This window comes from Cherax quadricarinatus, chromosome 53, assembly GCF_038502225.1.
Source record: "Cherax quadricarinatus isolate ZL_2023a chromosome 53, ASM3850222v1, whole genome shotgun sequence".
In the NCBI taxonomy this organism is placed as follows: Eukaryota; Metazoa; Arthropoda; class Malacostraca; order Decapoda; family Parastacidae; genus Cherax; species Cherax quadricarinatus.
In genome coordinates this window covers 19,240,082-19,257,730 of record NC_091344.1, presented here as the reverse complement: position 1 = coordinate 19,257,730, position 17,649 = coordinate 19,240,082, and the positions used below count along the sequence as shown (strand labels likewise).

The window sequence follows — 17,649 nt, the reverse complement described above, 5'->3', positions numbered from 1 at the left end:
AACTGTAACTGCTGGATCACTGTGACGATGACTGGAAGGTGATCCAGAGAACTGTAACTGCTGGATCACTGTGACGATGACTGGAAGGTGATCCAGAGAACTGTAACTGCTGGATCACTGTGACGATGACTGGATGGTGATCCAGAGAACTGTAACTGCTGGATCACTGTGACGATGACTGGAAGGTGATCCAGAGAACTGTAACTGCTGGATCACTGTGACGATGACTGGAAGGTGATCCAGAGAACTGTAACTGCTGGATCACTGTGACGATGACTGGAAGGTGATCCAGAGAACTGTAACTGCTGGATCACTGTGACGATGACTGGAAGGTGATCCAGAGAACTGTAACTGCTGGATCACTGTGACGATGACTGGAAGGTGATCCAGAGAACTGTAACTGCTGGATCACTGTGACGATGACTGGAAGGTGATCCAGAGAACTGTAACTGCTGGATCACTGTGACGATGACTGGAAGGTGATCCAGAGAACTGTAACTGCTGGATCACTGTGACGATGACTGGAAGGTGATCCAGAGAACTGTAACTGCTGGATCACTGTGACGATGACTGGAAGGTGATCCAGAGAACTGTAGCTGCTGGATCACTGTGACAATGACTGGAAGGTGATCCATAAAGAACCATTTTCAAAATGTGATTATTATAATCATGGGGGAGCGCTAAACCCGTAGGATTATACTTCGCCTGTGGAGGGGGGATGAAAGGTATTCAGGCTCAATTCAGGGAACTAGAGCACAGATCAAATTCCCTAGATCAAGAGCCCTTCACCAGCGTCAAGGAACCTCCCTTGAGGGGTGTTAAAATGTGAATAGAGGATCATACATCTGACAGCAATGGAACAGAGATATGGGTGACAGAGCTCTCCATGGAGCGAGGAGCTGTCATAATAGAAGCTTGTTCTGTTCTTGTGTCTTTTCTGTATATAGTAAAGACGTGACAAACAGACGCCACGGAAGACTGACACGAACGATCGTGGTACAATCAAACAAAAAATGATCTTGCGCACCTAATAAATACATGACTAAAAGTGGACGATGGATGATCAACAATCTTACGATCTCAACTCACCATAATAGTAATTCACGTACAGAGACTTCTACTTGGAAAAATCAGTACCTCAGCAGGTACAGAAGGCGCCTCAGTACCCTGTCATCTCTCATATACATAGTGACAAATTTTAACCGCACTTCACCTTTCCACAGACAACACGTGAATCTAAACAAAGACAAATTAAGACTCCAAAGAAATGAAGACAATGATTCAACGAGCAACAATAATACAATACGAAGAAGACATAATCCTGCTGATTTACTATGACAAGAAAATAACACTGGAAATAAAATATGAAGAAATCTGCGAGTTTTCAGGTCAAAGAAAATATAACTTCAGTAACTCTTCAAGGACAGACAAAAGTCATAAAATAAAATGTCAAGTCAACGATGATAAATTTTAAGGAACGTGTACTGTCAGGACGGGAATATTATTGCACATTAACAGCCACAATTAAAACTGGTAACATTGTTCACCAACAAATGGTGAAAAGAACCTGCACTTCTTGTATTCATATAAATTATCAGAAACGCCTAAAAATCACATAGATAAAGCTCATGGAACAGGGAAAGAGTGGTTCTAGTAGCGACCAGCGAAGAGGAGGGGCCAGGAGCTATGAATCGACTCTCGCAGCCACAAACAGGTGAGTACACATACACACACACTGGCACAGAGATAATCCCCCCAAAATTGGAGCAACTCTTGCCTTTATCGAATCAAACCTGATCATTTGCCATTCCTCAGGGGCTGCATGTAACAACAAAACAATGCAACGCAATATTAATACAAGAAAACTAATGAACAGTCATAGAACCAAACTGGAACCAATGCCTTGAATACCATCCCAGCCACAGTAATGAACTAGGAAGAGGGAAGCTAAGAACATTAAGTGCCGCAGTGTCTACCACATACTGTTGTACTTCCTGCTGCTACACCAGACTGGAGGACTGCAGAGTGCCTTGCTTTATTGAGCTAATAACGACAGGCTACTATTTTACAGGTTAACGAGGACTATCATATATGGATTTATTGGCTGCCTAATCACGTTTTGCATTTCTTTTGCTTCTCACAATGTCCAAATCTCGAAATGTATAATAAACTATTACTAGTACTGCTTCTCAGTATTGTCACTAGTACTGCTTCTCAGTATTGTCACTAGTACTGTTAGTATTGCCACTAGTACTGCTTCTCAGTATTGCAACTAGTACTGCTTCTCAGTATTGCAACTAGTACTGCTTCTCAGTATTGTCACTAGTACTGCTTCTCAGTATTGTCACTAGTACTGCTTCTCAGTATTGCAACTAGTACTGCTTCTCAGTATTGTCACTAGTACTGCTTCTCAGTATTGCAACTAGTACTGCTTCTCAGTATTGTCACTAGTACTGCCTGGCAGTATTGTCACTAGTACTGCCTGGCAGTATTGTCACTAGTACTGCCTGGCAGTATTGTCACTAGTACTGCCTGGCAGTATTGTCACTAGTACTGCCTGGCAGTATTGTCACTAGTACTGCCTGGCAGTGTTGTCACTAGTACTGCCTGGCAGTATTGTCACTAGTACTGCCTGGCAGTATTGTCACTAGTATTGCTTCTCAGTATTGCCACTAGTACTGCTTCTCAGTATTGCAACTAGTACTGCTTCTCAGCATTGCCACTAGTACTGCTTCTCAGTATTGCCACTAGTACTGCTTCTCAGTATTGCAACTAGTACTGCTTCTCAGCATTGCCACTAGTACTGCTTCTCAGTATTGCCACTAGTACTGCTTCTCAGTATTGCAACTAGTACTGCTTCTCAGTATTGCAACTAGTACTGCTTCTCAGTATTGCAACTAGTACTGCTTCTCAGTATTGCAACTAGTACTGCTTCTCAGTATTGCAACTAGTACTGCTTCTCAGTATTGCAACTAGTACTGCTTCTCAGTATTGCCACTAGTACTGCTTCTCAGTATTGCCACTAGTACTGCTTCTCAGTATTGCAACTAGTACTGCTTCTCAGTATTGCAACTAGTACTGCTTCTCAGTATTGCAACTAGTACTGCTTCTCAGTATTGCAACTAGTACTGCTTCTCAGTATTGCAACTAGTACTGCTTCTCAGTATTGCAACTAGTACTGCTTCTCAGTATTGCAACTAGTACTGCTTCTCAGTATTGCAACTAGTACTGCTTCTCAGTATTGCAACTACTGCTGCTTCTCAGTATTGCCACTAGTACTGCTTCTCAGTATTGCAACTAGTACTGCTTCTCAGTATTGCCACTAGTACTGCTTCTCAGTATTGCCACTAGTACTGCTTCTCAGTATTGCCACTAGTACTGCTTCTCAGTATTGCCACTAGTACTGCTTCTCAGTATTGCCACTAGTACTACTGCTCAATCTAGAATTGCCCTAGGCACTCATTGTAAGCTCAGTAGACAGATCAATAGAGAGATTTGTGTACTGAGTACTATGTACAAGAGACACCAAGGCCACGTTAAATGGTTTAGTAAAATATTTCAGCTATAGCAAACAGTTATATTTGGTTTAGCAGTTTTCTTCTCTCCATTTAATGACTCAGATTTTGGTGACCAAAAATATGTCTTTTGCAGGTCCTGGACACTGTACTCGCTGGTTAATTCGCCCTCCTGAAACTATTGCTGCCCTCTTCTATAATAATTATTACTATTATATATATATATATATATATATATATATATATATATATATATATATATATATATATATATATATTATTTACACTGTCAGTTTAGTTTCAGAATTAAAGTGTTCTTGATAACTGTATTCCAGTTAGTTGCAGTCTTAATGAGCCAGGCAGGGTATGTTCTTCAACGTAACACACTGCAACATGCTGGGGGAAAGCCACGACGTGTGTTAAGACAGCACATCAGTGAAGGTGTCACCTCAAGAGAAAGGGAAGAGAGACGTAAATACTAATGCAATACGGACAACCATGTATACACAGCCTGTGGGCGATGTAAGAGCCTGCAGGCGGCTGCCCTCAGGCTTTGGTGACTCGACACTTCATGAACCAAGGATGGATGTGGACTTTACCGGTTTTCCTTTCCTCTACTATTCCTTCCCCTCCCCCTCTCTCGTCTACCCCTTTCTCTCTACTCCTACCACCACCCCTTTTCCTCTTCCTCTCTGCTTTTCCATCTGGGATCACAACAGCTGATTATCATTCTGGGATCACAACAGCAAGATTGTCATTCTGGGATTACAACAGCGTGACTATCATTCTGGGGTCACAACAATGTGACTATCATTCTGGGATCACAACAACGTGACAATCATTCTGGGATAACAACGTGACAATCATTCTGGGATCACAACAACGTGACAATCATTCTGGGATCACAACAACGTGACTATCATTCTGGGATAACAACGTGACAATCATTCTGGGATAACAACGTGACAATCATTCTGGGATCACAACAACGTGACAATCATTCTGGGATCACAACAACGTGACTATCATTCTGGGATAACAACGTGACAATCATTCTGGGATCACAACAACGTGACTATCATTCTGGGATAACAACGTGACAATCATTCTGGGATCACAACAACGTGACAATCATTCTGGGATCACAACAACGTGACAATCATTCTGGGATAACAACGTGACAATCATTCTGGGATCACAACAACGTGACTATCATTCTGGGATAACAACGTGACAATCATTCTGGGATCACAACAACGTGACTATCAGTCTAGGATCACAACAACTGTTCACCTAGCAGCAAATAGGTACCTGGGTGTTAGTCGACTGGTGTGGGTCGCATCCTGGGGGACAAGATTAAGGACCCCAATGGAAATAAGTTAGTCCTCGATGACGCACTGACTTTCTTGGGTTATCTTGGGTGGCTAACCCTCCGGGGTTAAAAATCCGAACGAAATCTTATCTTACTGTTCAACAAGGACAATGAGATACAGGGTAACACGATCCTTCAAAATCTCGTCACTGGCGGGACTACTTAAATACAGTACTTGTACTCTCTACAGTTAAATATTTCTCTACAATAACAACCATAGTTTGAGACACGTGCAACACTCGGTATTGTTAGTGACGAAACGTTTCCAGGACGAAGTCTGCAGTGTGCGGGCGAAACGTTCCGTCAGTGAAAGCAGTGAATGTTGTACATGTGTTTTACTCATTTACTTGTCGGTATTATGTACCGTTTATTATTATTAAATTCCACTGGGAAACGTTAAAAGCCCGTAGGGGTCATGCAACGCTTGGGGAATGGCAGGTAATCTACCAGCATCAATGTATCCCACTGAAAGATCCATAAGCTAGAATTCAGTCAAACAAGTATGTACGTAAAAAAAAATCAGGTGTGCACACGAACACAGGACAATCAGGTGAATACACGTTTAGTAGACAATCAGGTGTTTACAAAATATGATGCGAAGGTTTGTACTCCTGCTGATTTTTTAACTAACTGAAGAAGTGCTGGTGTAAACACGGAAGTTTGGTGGACGTGGGAGCTGTCATCCTCCTCAGTTTATTTAAAATCAAACGATGAATTATTAGGTGCAGTGTTTCTAGGACCTAATACTGTGTTCCCATAGACGGCGATTCACACTGTGCCTATATCTAGGGTCCTAATTATTAGAAGGTGGCTCATAGCTCAGTGGTAGCCCACCCCCCCTGTTTGCCTAACAGGAAACAGGTACCTGGGTGTTAGTTGACTATTGTGAGTCGCATCCTGGTAGTAGTAGAATGCCTCAGTGAGGACTAGGCTATGACATGAGCTGGTCTGTTTCAACAACCTCTAAATTAAAATATATATGTACAAAAAAGATGATTGAAGCCTAACTAAACTTTAAAACTGGTTTCTTAACCTACAAATAATCTTTCTTTTATCGGAAATAATTTATAAAATAAAAGTTTGTAAACAAAGTAATCTGTAATGTTTGAGTAGCAGCCTCGTAGTGGCTAAGATCTTCAAGATGTATTCATTCTGCTGCAATAATTACTTGATTTTTTTTGTATCATGGGGAAGCGCTAAACCAATAGGGGTCACAACACCATACCTTTAATGAGTTCCGAGAGTTTTACTACTCCCAGAGCTTGCTGTTGCTGGTCAGCAGCCCTACATATCAATCACAGCTTGGTTGATCTGGCACCTGGTGATTCTGAGGGAGAGTAGCTGCAATTCCTTAGAACAAGAACCACTCACTATCATCAAGGTACCTTCCTTGAAGGGTGAAAAATCCTATCCTAGAAATGGTGTTTTTTTCAGTGACTATTTTCTAACTTTTAGAGTAAGACAGATAAACAATTACTTTTATAAATTGGTCAGTATTACTTCGGGGAGGTGTTAGTGGTAGTGCATACGTCATCACCTCAGAAATATCTTTGTCACGTTCAACAGAGTAATCAAAAGAGGGTGAAAGCCTGTGGCAACAATCTCCAAGTCAACGACACCAGCAGCACCAGCCGCTGCTGCACAGCACTCGCCACCCCATCCCAGTCCTCGACACCCTTCCTAACACACTCCATCCCAACCTCGCCACCCCTCCTAACACCCCCCCATCCCAGTCCTCGAAACCCTTCCTAACACACTCCATCCCAACCTCGCCACCCCTCCTAACACCCCCATCCCAGTCCTCGCCACCCCTCCTAACACCCCCCATCCCAGTCCTCGCCACCCTTCCTAACACCCCCCATCCCAGTCCTCGCCACCCTTCCTAACACCCCCCATCCCAGTCCTCGCCACCCTTCCTAACACCCCCATCCCAGTCCTCGCCACCCTTCCTAACACCCCCCATCCTAGTCCTCGCCACCCCTCCTAACACTCCATCAGAGTCCTCGCCACCCCTCCTAACACCCCCATTCCAGTCCTCGATACCCCTCCTAACACGCCCCATCCCAGTCCTCGACACCCCTCCTAACACCCCCATCCCAGTCCTCGACACCCCTCCTAACACCCCCCATCCCAGTCTTCGACACCCCTCCTAACACCCCCCATCCCAGTCCTCGACACCCCTCCTAACACGCCCCATCCCAGTCCTCGACACCCTTCCTAACACGCCCCATCCCAGTCCTCGACACCCCTCCTAACACGCTCCATCCCAGTTCTCGACACCCCTCCTAACACGCCCCATCCCAGTCCTCGACACCCCTCCTAACACCCCCCATTCCAGTCCTCGACACCCTTCCTAACACCCCCGTTCCAGTCCTCACCACCCCTCCTAACACCCCCATTCCAGTCCTCGCCACCCCTCCTAACACCCCCATTCCAGTCCTCGACACCCCTCCTAACACGCCCCATCCCAGTCCTCGACACCCCTCCTAACACCCCCCATTCCAGTCCTCGACACCCCTCCTAACACGCCCCATCCCAGTCCTCGCCACCCCTCCTAACACCCCCCATACCAGTCCTCGCCACCCCTCCTAACACCCCCCATTCCAGTCCTCGACACCCCTCCTAACACGCCGCATCCCAGTCCTCGACACCCCTACACGCACACACACACACACACACACCCATCCCAATCCTCGCCTCCCTACCACCTTCCTTCCTTGTCCCCACAAATTATTCCGCCCTCAGCCCACTACCAGCCTTTCATCTTCCCCACCGGAACTCATGAGCCCTTCATGGAATACTTGACTACATCCTCAATGCCTTACTGAAGTCTCCCAGCTCAGGGTGACACTACTAAAGTCTCCCAGCTCAGGCTGACACTACTAAAGTCTCCCAGCTCAGGCTGACACTACTGAAGTGCATAAGCGCCATCCTGCGCAATGGAACATGACAGGGAAAACAGCTAGTGTTTGTTCCCACTGTGTAACTGTCATCTAGAATAGTTTAACAGCACACTACTATTGTATCCAATTTTGCGAAATAAAAACAAAAATCCAGCTCTTTTCTTTCTCATTTCCCAGCGCACTACAACCTCAGGTCCTTTCCTCTCTTATCCTTCCTACGCAGTTCCTTCCTTATCTCACCCTTCCCTCCAGCACTTTTCTTTCTTACCTCCTCCCGGCCAACACATCCTTACCCCAGGCGTCTTTCCACTCCTCCCTATGTCATCATATCCTGTACATTCCTTTCCCTAATCTTCCCTACACATACTTCCTTTTTTTTTTACCTCCAGTTCATCCACCTGCTTCCTTTCCAAGGGGGAGTTGAATGATAGCTCTAAGCCTTTTGTGTTGCAATTAACACATTATCAGGAGCTTTGAGCAATGCAGAAAAGAGGAGGTCCAAGGAAATACGGTCACAGGAAACGTCCTTGCTGGAGTAATGAGGGACACCTGTACACCTACTCGCTAATGAAAATATCTAAGCAGTCAATCACATGGCAGAGTCTCAATACCCAAGAGCATGCGGACAGGGTCAGGAAGTTCAGGCCTTGTTCAGACCAAATGTGATCTAAGTGACTTTGACCTTGGAATGATTGTTGGTGCCAGACAGATGGGGTGGTGGTTTGAGTATCTCAGAAACTGTTGATTTTCTGGGATTTTTCACACACAACAGTCTCAAGAGTTTACAGAGAATGGTGTGATAAACACACAACATCCAGTGAGTTGCAGTTCTGTGAGGGAAAATCCCTTGATAATGAGAGAGGTCGAGGAGTAAGGTCAGACTGGTTCAAGCTGACAGGAAGGCGACAGTAATTCAAATAACCACGTGTTACAACAGTGATATGCAGAAGAGCATCTCTGAATGCACAACATGGGCAGTGGAGGACTGGGTAAAAAACAAAAGATTGCCTGGTCCGACGAATCGTGATTCTATCTGCGACACGTAAATGGTTGGGTCTAAATTTGGTGTAAACTATTAGCATATGGTGGAACGGGACATTGGCAGCATGATTACGCTTCCAACAAATCTGCAACAACTACGTGATGCATCATCTCTAGGGAATGTTTCCGGCACCTAGCTGAATCCAGGCCATGAAGAATTTAAACTGTTCCGAAGGCAAAGGGGGACCCTGTCTAATACTAGAAGGGTGCATGTACCTAGTTACGTGGCCACTGAGTGCAATAATAATCTTATAATCCCAGTGTATATACATCGAGATAATACTTAAATATTAAGAGTATTAATGAGTGGTTATCTATATGTAACATGAAGACTTGATTAACTCTCTTGCATAAACAGTCATGCAGACTCAACAACAGAATAAATTCACATACACATTTTCTTATATAAACAAACACCTGAATATAATAAATCGCGACTTGCTTAAACAAATCAACATAAAAGTTAAAAACTCATAAATGCAGTTTTTTTTTGCTTCATATTAGGTGAATTTGCTAATAAAATTTAATTCGCACTAAAACATGTTGTCAGTGATAAATATTTTTTGTAAAACATCTCTCATACTGAAGAATGAGACACTTGCGTTTGTGAATCTTGAGGAAAAGTTTCTTCAGTAAAGATTTCCAAATGTGGCACAAGTGTCTCAGTCCTCAACTTGTTAGTTTTCTAAACTATTTTCATCGCATCTCTCATATTACATTATCTGAGGAATAAAAACATTGATAAAATGCTATAAATGTACCCAATGTTAGCATAACATTATGGGAGCACCTCCCCTAAAGTGTTTCTCCCTGCCTTGAAGGGAGTACCTCCCTTGAAGTGTTTCTCCCTGCCTTGAAGTTTCTCCCTGCCTTGAAGTGTTTCTCCCTGCCTTGAAGGGAGTACCTCCCTTGAAGTGTTTCTCCCTGCCTTGAAGGGAGTACCTCCCTTGAAGTGTTTCTCCCTGCCTTGAAGGGAGTACCTCCCTTGAAGTGTTTCTCCCTGCCTTGAAGGGAGTACCTCCCTTGAAGTGTTTCTCCCTGCCTTGAAGGGAGTACCTCCCTTGAAGTGTTTCTCCCTGCCTTGAAGGGAGTACCTCCCTTGAAGTGTTTCTCCCTGCCTTGAAGGGAGTACCTCCCTTGAAGTGTTTCTCCCTGCCTTGAAGGGAGTACCTCCCTTGAAGTGTTTCTCCCTGCCTTGAAGGGAGTACCTCCCTTGAAGTGTTTCTCCCTGCCTTGAAGGGAGCCGACAACGTTATGGAAACTGGGGAGGACAAACTTTCTCATTCGTTTCCATGGCTTCCAAGCCTCGTGTCTGTGATTCATTTTATTTAATAACTATATTTTTTCTGCACATGCACAATCTAGCGTGTCTTAATTGTTGCTGTTTCAACAGAACTGGTTAATTGGTTGGTTAATTGGGTTTTCATCCTATCAATTACACGAATGTAATTAAAGCTGCGTGTAACCTGTTCACCAGCAGTCAAAAATATTTTAATCCTTCAAACACAGATTAATTAAACTCTCAAGTGTACACACACTGAGAAATATAAACTCTCGGTGTATATATCCTGTTCATGAACTCAACAGTCGCGGATGAGTGGAACAAACTGCCAACTAGTGACACTGAAGCTAATAGCACTGAGGCTTTAGAATGACTTCGACTTATACTTGACTATGGTAGAGCGTTACTAGAACCTGCCTAGCTTGGGCCGGTGGGCCCACTGTAGCACTCCTCCATTCTCGCGTTCTCATTTAGGTTACAAAGAGGAATATTAGTACCTTGTCCATGCGTTGCGTGGGTGTGTGAGCTGTGCAAGACGGTCGCCAACTGCTGGTTGCTCCCTCACACAGGCCACAATTTCCGTCACTTAGAGGTTACCGCTACTGCATTAATATTTTTTGTTAACACCCGTACCACTAACTCTTAGCCTAACTCCAAGCCCTTATCAGCACACACACTCGCAAAGCCGCTATCCAGCAAACACGCAAAGTAAAAATAACGCTGGTGTAACGATGGAAATTTAAGCGAGAGGTGAAAAATATCACTCGCTGGAAACTTGCTGTGTAAGCCACCGATCAGAGCGGAAATCAGGGCGTTTTGCGAGTGTTTTACAATTGACGTGACTCCCCCCGTCAAGAACTTCCTCACTGTTCATAACACACACTGAAGAACGTGCGAACACGTGCTGTTCTTCAACCCTTGCGTGCGAAATACGTACACGTGAGCGAAATAAAGAATGTCGGTGGTGGCTTGTGGCGGTGATGGGAATTAGAGCGAAATACTGTTTTTCTTCATCGTCTTTTGCTTATTTCCTGTTCTTCTTATTATTAGTGTTATTATTAATATTATTATAATGGTCAATATTCTCATCTTTACTGTTCACTGCGTCAGTAGTCGAGGTTTGTGTCATTCTGGTGCTATGATCTAACGCAGGGATGTTGACCACCCAAAGGTAATTAAAATTCTCTTAATTATTCCGCTGCCGGATAAACCGTTCTGCAATTTGCATGTTAAACTGTTGCAACAGTGAGGTGTTTGTGCACTCTGGTGGTGGTTGGTTGGTTACGTTATTTGGTTTCGTGCCTATCGACTACACGATGGTCGTTATGCCTGCATGTCACCTGCATCTCTCTCTCTCTCTCTCTCTCTTTCTCTCTCTCTCTCTCTTTGAAAAAGTTACTGCCGGAGAAAGTAAATCTACACCAAAGACGCATCCTATGGGCCAAATCGACTGTTGTGGGTGGCATCCTGGGGAAGATGATCTAAGGATCTCAAAGGCTCTCCTGGGTTATCCTGGGTAACTGCTCTCAGGGGGAAGTAAATAATGTGTCTGCCTTGAGATTACCAGACGGAGGATCGAGCCTTCTGCGTTCCATGCGCTGAACGACTTAAACTGGCGAAGCACAGAAAATAATAGTAATAATAATATGATTACTACTATTACTACTAATACTAATACTACTACTACTAATAATAATAATAATAATAATAATACCTCCTTCATTAGCAATATCGTTGAGTTAAAATATATTTTTAGCTTATTAAACAATTATATATATATATATATATATATATATATATATATATATATATATATATATATATATATATATATATATATATATATATATATATAGAGAGAGAGAGAGAGAGAGAGAGAGAGAGAGAGAGCACACTTCATTAAACCAACCTCCTTATAGAGTAACTGGTCTTCACAACATCTACATATATATGGACAACTTTCACTCAATATATGTCGTCTTTTTACAAGGACCGGTTCTTTATATGGACCAATTGATAGTGCCACCTTATATGGGCCAGGCACTTACATGGCACACTTTCAAGCAGGGCTGATTTTTCACATACCTAGTTCACCGTAGCTCAGCATTTTAACTATTTCTGTTGGGACTTCCCTGCTACCCCGTGCAGCGTGAGGACAAATAAAGTACTCAAGAGGCCTTGGAACTAGGTTTCAAAGGGGCTATCAAGAGTACATTTGGATCTCAAATTCGTTCTTCGATGATCTGAAAGGATTATTATTATTATAATCAAGGGGGAAGCGCTAAACCTGGAGGATTATACAGCGCCTGGGGGGGGGGATGTGGAAGGCATTCAGGCTTAATTCGGGGAACTGGAGCACAGATCCAATTCCCTAAATCAAGAGCCCCTCACCAACATCAAGGAACCTTCCTTGAGGGGATCTGAAAGGAAATATAGAATATGTAATCAGAATTTCGAGTATCCTGACTTGTCATGGCATTATACACAAGACAGAAACTTGTGACGATGTTTCGGACTGACTTGGACCACTGACAAGTCACGGTATTGTACCATTTTGCTCTTTATGTCATGACACATAGTAAGGGGCCCGGTCTCTCAACTCTTATCAACCGGTTTTACTGACTATAGTGGTTGAAACAGTATCGCTGACCAGTCTTATTATAGGACTGAAGCGTGACTTCTTCAGTCCTAATGAAGGAGCCACTCAGTGAAGAGCTTCCTTATTAAATGTCATTATATATACATACTTGTGGCTTTCCACACCTTACAGCTCCGTGCAAGTCCTTCCAGATGTTTTTACACTCGTGTGTACATTTATCTGTACATTCTTCATTCTCTCATTCCTGGAGAGCGAAACGTTGCCAGAGTAAAATGTCGCATTAGCTACACATGTGTCCTTTTACCTAACATATTGTCGGTAATTCTACCAACACTATTACAACAGCCACACAGTTACATCAACAACAAACACATAGTTACATCAACAACATCCACACACATCAATAACATCCGCATAGTTACATCAACAACAAACACATAGTTGTAAAGTAAAAGGACACAAGTGCAACTAATGTGACATTTATTGTGGCAACGTTTCGCTCTCCAGGAGCTTTATCAAGCCATTACAAACAATACATGGACACAGAGGGTATATAAAGGCTCTGAGTGAGGTGCAATACTAGTGAGGTACCATTTCGATGTTCACTAGTGGTAGTAGTAGTAGTAGTAGTAGTAGTAGTAGTAGTAGTAGTAGTAGTAGTAACAAAAATAATACAATATGGAAGAGCAAATAATTCGTACATGAGTAAAAGGATATAAAAGCTATTACTTGGGTAACATAAAAATAGGTTGGACAAATATAGACTGGAAAGAGGCAGGTTTTTTTCGGTGTTCACTCTCTGTAATGTGCTTGTGAACACCGAAGAAAACCTGCCTCTTTCCAGTCTATATTTGTCCAACCTATTTTTATGTTACCCAAGTAATAGCTTTTATATCCTTTTACTCATGTACGAATTATTTGCTCTTCCATATTGTATTATTTTTGTTACTACTACTACTACTACTACTACTACTACTACTACTACTACCACTAGTGAACATCGAAATGGTACCTCACTAGTATTGCACCTCACTCAGAGCCTTTATATACCCTCTGTGTCCATGTATTGTTTGTAATGGCTTGATAAAGCTCCTGGAGAGCGAAACGTTGCCACAATAAATGTCACATTAGTTGCACTTGTGTCCTTTTACTTTACATATTGTCGGTAATTCTACCAACTTTATTACAAACACATAGTTACATCAACAACATCCACACACATCAATAACATCCGCATAGTTACATCAACAACATCCACATAGTTACCTCAACAGCATCCGCAGAGTTATCTCAGCGGAGAACATCACGATGAGAAGCAGTGGTCATAGATCATGCCATATAGAATTCATCACAGGATCATATATACATGGAGAGGTGTATAACTCTGCATTTTTTCTTACCGAGTCTTTACCTTAATCCCCATTTTTAAGATTAATGTATTCTTGATTGGTGGTGCAAAGGTATGCCTTTGCACCACCAGTTAAGAGTACGTTGCCCGAGAGCCATTAAGACCCTTGGGAAATCCACAACCTTCAACCTCAATAAACCAACCAATTCATCACATCCAACGCACTATTTTCTCCATTTAGAAAGCTGAATTTAAAATTAACAAGGAACCTCGTTGTCTTTCAGGCCCAGAGGGTGAATATTCAACTGATCCGGGAGGTGAAGAGAAAGCTTATTTTGTGACAACACTTAACAGTCTTCCACTGATGCGTCACTGGAAGACAAAGAGAAGGATCTGTCAGTAGGACACTCTTAAATACAGTAAGATTATTTGAGAGACCAGTTAATATAGAGCAATCCTTCACTAGACATCGATATTATATCAACACCAGTCTAAATGTTGATTAGCCAAAGAGTCAGTGTAAACTCTAGAAGGACCTGTCACTATTACTCTAAATGATGATAAACTCTAGAAGGACATGTCACCAGTCTAATTGGTGATAAGTATAAAGGGAGGCAGCCAGTTGAAGGGGTAACTAAATTTATTAAGGTTATATACATTATATATTTGTTAGTGATCTTGAAGCCACACTGGCCCATGGCCGGGCTCCGAGAGTAGTGAAGCTCTCGAAACTCTTCAAAGGAATATCAAAGGTACACAGGTGATGTAGGTACACAGGTGTTGGCACACAGTTGTTATAAGGACACAGGTGTTGTAAACACGCACTTTATATAGCCTCAAGCTAGGATGACCCTTAACCTAGGATGCTCCTCACCGGCGCCTTGATACCGGTGAGGGGCTCTTGATCCCAGGAAGAAATCCTACCCTCCCTATAGATCGAATCTAATTGTTTCCCACTCCCCACGCGCTGTATCAGCTATAATAATAATAATAATAATAATAATAATAATAATAATAATAATAATAATAATAATAATAATACACATTGACGTGAGAGGGAGGTGGAAGAATGGTTCAAGGACCTTAGTGGAAATAAGACAGTCCTTGATGACATCCTGACTACTGGGTTATCCTGGGTTACTTGACCACTGGGTTATCCTGGGTTACTTGACCACTGGGTTATCCTGGGTTACTAAGCCTCTGAGTTGATAATCCGAACAAAATCGGTTGGTAGCACATTCACCTCACACAATGAGGTCCATGGTTCGATCTCCAGTACAGGTGGAAACATTAGGAAGCCTAGCACTAAAATGGGTGCCTGGGTGTTAGTCGACTGGTGTAGGTCGCATCCTGGGGCAAAACTGACCTAATTTGTCCGAAATGCTCTGCATAACAAGCGGCTTTCTATATAGTATGTCAATGATGTCAGCTATGGTCTGTATAAGTTATACCATGTACTTGTATAAATAAAGATTATATTATTATTATTGTTATTATTATTATTATTTTAATCTTAGGTTTTAGCTTGCCGGAAATGCTCTGCATAATCAGGGGCGTCCATTTGTACTATTAAATGTCATCTAATATTGCAAAAACTGCGCATTTTACAGGAATAAAGTTATGATTTTTTAACAACAAAAATTCTCACTGGGTAAAATAGTGAAGTCACCGGTAGTTTACAATTTTCTTTCTCACCTCTTACAAAAAACGGCTTTGAATTCACGAATTGTATGGGTAACATTTTTAGTTTCCCAGCTGTGTCTGTCTTGAATATCTTAAGATAAGATAAGATTTCGTTTGGATTTTTAACCCCGGAGGGTTAGCCACCCAGGATAACCCAAGAAAGTCAGTGCGTCATCGAGGACTGTCTAACTTATTTCCATTGGGGTCCTTAATCTTGTCCCCCAGGATGCGACCCACACCAGTCGACTAACACCCAGGTACCTATTTGCTGCTAGGTGAACAGGACAACAGGTGTAAGGAAACGTGTCGAAATGTTTCCACCCGCCGGGAATCGAACCCGGGCCCTCCGTGTGTGAAGCGGGAGCTTTAGCCACCAGGCCACCGGGTATCTACGCTTATTTAGGTAACAGTTGAAAAACTTTTTGAATGATTATAATTGTCTAAAATAATAACATACGTATAAATTAACTAGGATAACTTAATAAAAGTCAGACAAAAGTTTAATTTATGTTAAATATGGAGGAATTTTTGAGACACCTATTGTTTGAACTTGGCATGATTAATTAACACTTAGAAAAGAAAAACACTTCTAGTCTTTCAAGGATGGATAAAAGACATTAGACGTTCAGTTGAAGACATTGCGTGAGGAAAAATTTATGCCCACTTGACCTGGAACAATATTTTGGTTCCTCTCCTTTTCACAATTTAAAGACAATTTGCGCAAATATATTAACTAAGTAAGTTTATTCAGGTACAAGTACACATAAATACAGTGAAAAAATGATCATACATAGCAGCATATATAAAAATTACCTAGAATGACCCCCCAAAAAAGTCGAAATGACTTATTTCCAAATATCTTTTTTTATTTATTTATTTATTTATTTATAATTTTTAGCATACATACAGAGGTACAAAAAAATACAGGTAAGAGCAGCATGCCAAAGCCACTTATCGCAGTAGATTTTGTAGACGTGGTTTAATGTAAAATATTTCCCTTTATCAGCCACTTTTAGCAAATCTACCGCAGTGTTTAGATTTCAGCTTTGATGAGCAGCCGCTATCTACGTGAGGCTGTGTAAGAGGCAGACAGGCTCTTCCATGCTATGGCTGGTAACAGCGTGACTCATCGGTGCAGCTTGATCCTGAAATTCATTTGTATTACACTGTTCACAGTCAGTTTACCTGAAAGGCAAGAATTAAGGGATGTTCCTAGCTGCTATACTGAGGTGACTCTTAAGATAGATTTATAACTATTATACTGAGGGCACTGCTAAGATAGATTCCTCACTATTACAGTGAGGGGACTGTTAAGATAGATTTCTAACTATTATACTGAGAGGGCTGCTAAAATAGGTTACTATTACACTGAGGGGACTGTTACTGTTAAGATAGATTTCTGTCACTCATGGTACTGTAAGATACACTTCTGACTATTACACTAAAGGGACTATTAAAATAGGTCCCTGACTGATATTTTTCTCTCCTTTTAATCCAGTTATTGACCCAACTTCTCCGAGAGACAGAAAATTTCTAGTCTATCAACGTGTTTGTTGTTGATGCTGTGTTTAAGGGCTACGATGGCATAGCGTGGACATAACACACGAGTAGCAAAGAGACCCAAGACACTCTCCTGGGGAACGCCACAAGAATATAAATGAACCCAAAACACATCTTTGTGGGACGCCATATAATATCAACAAAGATTCTGATTAGGTTATATTAACTTTAATGATTTATACAACTGCCAAGCTGCATGTACTTCCCGATTGACAGCCTGTGGTAACTGACTCTCCTGGCAGCCTGTAGCAACTGACTCTCCTGGCAGCCTGTGGTAACTGACTCTCCTGGCAGCCTGTGGTAACTGACTCTCCTGGCAGCCTGTAGTAACTGACTCTCCTGACAG

At 42.3% G+C, this 17,649-nt stretch overlaps 1 protein-coding gene across 4 annotated transcripts in view; it reads right to left on the bottom strand.

Moving 5' to 3' along the window:
- Positions 1-17,649, bottom strand: part of LOC128692341 (actin-binding LIM protein 2) — a 510,921-nt gene that overhangs the window by 430,323 nt on the left and 62,949 nt on the right. The window contains exon 1 of one of the 4 annotated variants that reach the window (XM_070096394.1): positions 10,611-10,662. The exons of the other annotated variants lie outside the window; for them this stretch is intronic. The gene's annotated coding sequence lies outside the window, so the exon portion shown is untranslated. Of the gene's footprint in view, positions 1-10,610; positions 10,663-17,649 lie in introns of those variants that run through there. 4 annotated transcript variants of the gene reach the window in all.